We start from the raw sequence: 6101 nt of genomic DNA on the forward strand, positions 1-6101 counted from the left end.
CGCGCAATTTTCTGTAGGACGTGGCATTTCATGAAATTGCGCTAATCGAGGAGTCATATGTCGCAAATCGCAAATATGCATGATTATAAAGTAACTTTGACCTATCTTGTAAAGTCTAATTTTAAAAATCAAACCGAACCAAACGTATAAGTAATATGCAGATGTCTCAAAGCTGGCATCGTTTCGTTTTTTTTTTCGCAAACAGTAGTAGTTAAGTTCCCTTTATTCAATAACTAAGATACAGCAATGCAGTATCTGAATATACCGAGGCATGAATACATTTCACAATTTCACTTGTTATCGGGGACAGACACAGGGCCGAGAAGCCCGTTATTTGAAGTATAAATATCAGTGTCAAGACAGCAAACGTTAACCGCGGCCTGCATCACGGTACTTCATCCCAGCAGAGCTGCGAGATCTCTCGCAACTTTTTGCACTTGCAATGGCGCACTTCCAGTCATTCCTTTTCGCAAAAGCTGGCAAACTACAAATCGTCTGCTTCGCTTTCTTAATACTCCTCTGCCAAATAGGTAAGCTTTACATCTTTATCATTAGCCGGACTATGCCTACTGCCGGGCGAAGGCCTCTATCGTATTCATGCAACTAAACCAGCCCTGTGCTAGCTGTATCCAGTTGACACCTGCTATCTTCTTAACCTCATACGCCCACATGACTTTCTTCCAACCTCTCCTGTGCTTTGCATTCTTTGGTATCCAATTTGTTTCCTCTTCGACCCACGGTTGTTCTCTCCTCACAGCTGAAGCCCTGCTTTACAGTTTCCTTAAAACCGCAGAATATTTTACTCTATCCAGACTAAAGAAAATGCAACGTTCATTATCATGCCCTACCTTTGTTTTGTCATGAAAACGACATTGGCGCCCCTGTAGCCTTTCATAACGCACTCTGCAATAAGGCAATGTTTTCGCTTGTTTGCTTGTTAATGAACATCTGTTCGTTGATAACAAGGTACTGTTACCTGAACGCAAGAAAGCAGCTAAAGACCACAACTGGAACTGTGCTGTCCTGCACATTGCAATCGAAGACGATTTCGCCAGCGTTGTGGGACTTTTTCCTGAGGTTTATTTCGAAGCAAGACATTTTGTCTGCTTTTTTTGAATGAGAACTTGTTTCTGCGTGAGGTGGTTACAGTGCATTCTTAGCATTTAGGGCACAAAGAACACGGGACAAACACTGGGAAGACGACGGAGTAGGAAGAAAAAGCGCTTTGTCGCGTCGTCGTCACAGTGTTTGTCCCGTGTTTTTCGCGCCTTTACGTATTAAGAAGTCTGTTGAATGGTTTTTAAGGTTCATCAAGTTGACGATTTGACGCGTTTAACAGTTTTTCAATTTTGTGTTGTAAACTGAGTGAGCAAACTAAATCACTTGATTGCCCATGGGGTGAGGTATTTCTCCTGTTTAGATGTGTTAGCCTTCAGTAAATCTTGTCTCAAGCATGATGAAACATTTTCTTTCCCGGGTTTTAATTTTTTATCTCAGCCGCGGGATACACAAACAAGGGGAATTAGGATAGGGATATTTGTCAAGTAAATGGCTCCGACCGCCTAATGGCTGTTTACAGAGCCCACTAACGTAACAAGTACTTCAATAATTCTAGTAGATCACACCCTCTGTAATATTGTCGCCGGCGGGATCGCTTGTAGCGGCGCAAAGATGGTCGCCGGCCATTCAGCTATTATCTTGTATTCAAAAAACGCTGCCTCCACAAATCAGGTCGAGAGAGTTTAAAATTCCTAGTGAAATAAACTATGTCGTACCACGTGAAATATTCGAACGGTTCGGTTTCACTACGACGTATGACAAAAATATAAATAATTCGTGTAAGAACATTTGGATCTCGTTACCAATTTTGTAAAAATTAACTATGTGCCGACCACTTATATGTAGCTAGCCGACGTGTCCGTGGTTGAATACTGGCATATTAGCCATGCTAACAGAAAAGGACCAGCATTATCCCAAATGGAAGCAGTTCAGATCAGGCGAATACTATCTAAACCAGTTTAAGCGCTGCCGGAAGCTTTATGTATCTCTTAGGAGAAAACGGGAAAAATAAATATTACCCAACAAGGGTGAAACAGGCGTATGGAAACACGCACGGACAAAAATTTTGGACATAGAAAACGAAGCAATAAGCATGCTATCTGATGCTGCCACACATCCCGTGACAGTTGACAAATATACCGCGGAATAATTAAGTGCCTTTTTGGCCTCTCTAGGGCCAACGCTTGCAGCGGTACGTGCTGATGAAACTACGGTGAACATTAAGGAGCGTGTTAACACCTTTGCATTCGTAACACATGAAAATGAAAACATAGTCGCAGCAGAATGCCGCCTTCCAGCTGGCAAGCAGGCAGGTCCTTATTTAATACTAATTCGGCTGATAAAAAACCACACTAATATACTAAAAATTAATTTGCTACATATCTTTAGGCATTCTCTCATAAATTAAATAAATCCTGAGGAATTGATCGCTGCAGAGGTTCCTATCATTAAACAGGGTGAGTGACCTGACCTTCAGAACTATCGACCGATATCTGTGTTCACGGCAATTGAGTTTTTGAAAAGGTAATTTGCACGCGTATGCAGAATTTTCTAAATATATATAGCAACTGTCATAATTAACATGGCGTCAGGCCCCAAGGTCAATATCCACAGCAGTTCTTGTAACCTTCCGGAGTCCTGAAAACATCTTCTACTACTTTCCATCGATATACAAAAATGACATTTGTGTGGTATAATTTAGAATAATTTTACAACTGATTGTTTTGTGACTAAACTAAACATACCTTGTAAATTGTCAATATAGCTTTCCAACTGTTTGTGCATTACTCATGTATGGTATGCGTGATTGTGTCTTGTCATGATGACATCTGCCAGTATCGTACTTATTTGGCATTTAAACTCATCACTAGACGTAAAGGCTATGGGTCCAACCAACTGTGTGCGTACTGGATATTATATTTAATAAAAAAAGAAAAAGAAGGTTATATATGTATATCAGGACTTTTTACTTTTACTTGCTGTGTATGGCGGTGTTTGGTACTAGAGTGATGGGAATAAACCACGCAAGAAAATTCTAGAGGAGGCGATACACGTGAAATACCACGAATGTACTGTAGTTCCTCCCTAAATGCTTAGGAATAATGCCAAAGTCAACGAATCCCGACTTTCATGCTTCGGCACAATTAAACTGTGGAAAGCTCAGACGAGCAGGTGGAGCGGCTTTGCTAAGACGCTTGAGAAAAAAAGAAGCAAAGAATATGGTCGGTGTAAAAACGACAAAAAAAAAAGAACTTCAAACATAGTTCTTAGTAATTGGTTCATGGTGTTTATTCGGATTTTTTTTATTATGCACTTAAATATACACGCGAAGCACTTAGGGCGTATACCACACCAACATCCTTTCAGCATGTACTCCTTGCACTAAGTTCTAAATTCATAATATGAAGTTGATGAAATTCTCAACTACTGTTTCCGAGGACGCGGTATCGAATCCCGGCCTCAGAGGCCGCTTTTCCATGGAGGCAAAAAGCAAGGCCCTCGAATACTGCGCGATGTCAGTGGACGTTAAGGAAGCCCAGGTGGTCGAAATATCCGGAGTCCTCCACTACGGCGTCTCTAATAGCCTAAGTCGCTTTGGGGCGTTAAACCCCATCAACCTATCAATTTGATTAAATTGCTTAACACCTAGCATATATCTATTTGTGTTGCAAAAATGTGCCCAACTCGTAGCTTTGTAAAGTTACGGGAAGGCCTTGGTTCATTCTGTTTATATTAGTTACGGGGAAGAATTTGTTAAGACTTGCGATGCGATGCGCAGACCTCGGCGCATAGACTTCAAGGGCCGTCGAGCATCCACACCGTCTGCGTCGTCGTCTTCTGGAACAGCCCTTCATCTTTCACGTGCTTATCCATCGTCGTCGTCCGCGAAAACACTACGTCGGCCACGCGTTCCCCGTTACACTATCCTCCTCGGCAAAAGGCAACGTCCTGGTGCGTGTTAAGCGTGTGGTGTAGAGTGGGAATAATATGGCTTGAGGCAAGCCACATGCACTATTTCGGAAGTGAGTGTAGCAGACGGTGACCTTGGCCAGAGCGGTGTAATCTCGTGTGTTACGTCGGTAACTGGGCGTAATGCACGATAAGGACCTGTGTAGTAGGGCATAAGTTCTACGCACAACCCCATACGGCGGAATGGGAGCCTGATCAATACCAGAGATCTGGGAGGATAATTAACACCACGGTTGTGAACGTCGTAGCGGCTTTTTTGAGCTTCTTAGGAGGCAGAGAGCTTGTGACGAGCAATCTGCCGGGCGGCATCGCCTCAGTCGATGGTCGATGACCAATGCAGAGATTGAGTGTAACTTTGTTAGATTGCGCCCAAATGGCGCTTATCGTCACTTAACACTGTCCTCATAGCCGAGACTCCGCACGTTTCTCAAAAAAATGTTACAAGTATGCTGATTTCAAGCACTTCTTAGCTGCTCAGGTGCATTACCTTAAAACACTTCCTGTAGACCGTAAATTTATCTCTTGTGATCATTCCCAATCGCTGCTAAATTATTTGGCTCTCTCTATCGTCGAAAGTTTTTCATGCCACATAGTAGGCTGCTTTGGCTTGAAGCTAATATTTCATTTTGCTGAACGCTACACCTTTTTGTTAGGGCGTCAATATATCTGTGGATGCTAATTAGCCGCCAGCTTTCATAACAAGAAAGCGAAAATTTACGCTAGGATACCGTGCACGGGAGTTTACCCTTTCTGCTGAAATGAAGAATACCTGAAATCGACTTTTGGGTTTGATTCTAATAATCTCTGTTTGGAAAGGTAGGTCAGAACACTTTAAAGCACTTCCAATGCTGCGCCCGATTCATATGCTCTACAGAGTACAGCATATTACTTTAAAGTACAGATTTGCGTCGAATAATGGAAACGTCCACAGCAGGCACGTTGGGAAGCGGTATTCGGACGGCGCTTTGTTGCTGCTATAAAAGATATTGGACATTCTTACTGCTAATTTAAAGTTTCAAGCTAATGGCTCACGCAACCAGAAAAACGATGAACGACGGCTACAAAACAAGTCTCGCTGTTGCAGAATGAGGGGTCATAAAATTGCGATTGCACCTGTGCTGTTTTGCAGTAAAAAGAAAAACGTTGCTGTCGCCATATATACGCTAGATATTTTTCACTGGTATTCTAATGGTATGCGATCCTTTTCTTGCCATTCCACAGCATGCGTTGAATCCCAGGGGAACAATGCCAAATGCCAGCTGCCCGCCGGTGGATGTGTTCGGCCTACCCCCAAGAGCAATTCTTTTTTCTGGTTTCCGAGAACTGACAAAAAGGGATGCTTCTCAATTCGAGCCAGCATTTGCCGCGGTAAAGGGTACCCGACAGAGGCCACGTGCAAGATGTGGTGCGGAGTAAAGGCCTAGTAGCAATGGCAACTAAGAGATGTCCCAGCATAGACCAGTATCAATGAAATCTGGTAAAACACAATAGCTTCTTGCAAAGATAAGCTGAGACTGTCGACTTCGCTGAAGGCACAATATTTAGTCTCGCGGACTAAGAGTATGAAATTTCTAATAAATGCCACATGGTTCGGGGAGCTGGTGCATGTTCTAGATTAAGATATTATTAAGACGCCGAAACATATATAACATGGCCCATGGGTGCCCACGTGTCGTTTTTTTATTACTTTTCGCCTTAGCGTGCTTTCAGTCGACCTCAAGACAAAAGCCGCACGTTTGATTAGAATAAGGTTCACTTGTCAGGAAGCTTGGACCACATCGGCATTTTCTAGGGAAAGTTTTCGGAACAGCTCACCCTGCGTAACCTTATTCAACTATATCCTCACAAGGAGCTTCTAAACTATAAAAGAACCCTATCAATGTAGTTTTTTAACTTACGAGGATATGTCAATTCTGCAAATTTAAAACAATATATTGCCTCCATTCGGAACTAATTTCTCAATTCGTCCATCGTCATTTTATCTCATGCTGTATAGCTCACAATCACAAAGCTTACATCATGTATTGTTTGAGGAACTCTTCAACACATTCATTTAATTATATATCCCTTGG

General features: G+C 42.4%; 1 long non-coding RNA gene across 1 annotated transcript; it reads left to right on the plus strand.

Moving 5' to 3' along the window:
• Positions 1-262: 262 nt before the first annotated feature.
• LOC146208961 (uncharacterized) lies at positions 263-5626 on the plus strand. Its single transcript, XR_014705696.1, has 2 exons — positions 263-530; positions 5251-5626. It is a non-coding gene; the product is annotated as an uncharacterized LOC146208961 (long non-coding RNA).
• Positions 5627-6101: the final 475 nt, after the last annotated feature.

Source organism: Amblyomma maculatum, chromosome 1 (genome assembly GCF_055883805.1).
Source record: "Amblyomma maculatum isolate TAMU_Amacu chromosome 1, ASM5588380v1, whole genome shotgun sequence".
NCBI lineage: Eukaryota > Metazoa > Arthropoda > Arachnida > Ixodida > Ixodidae > Amblyomma > Amblyomma maculatum.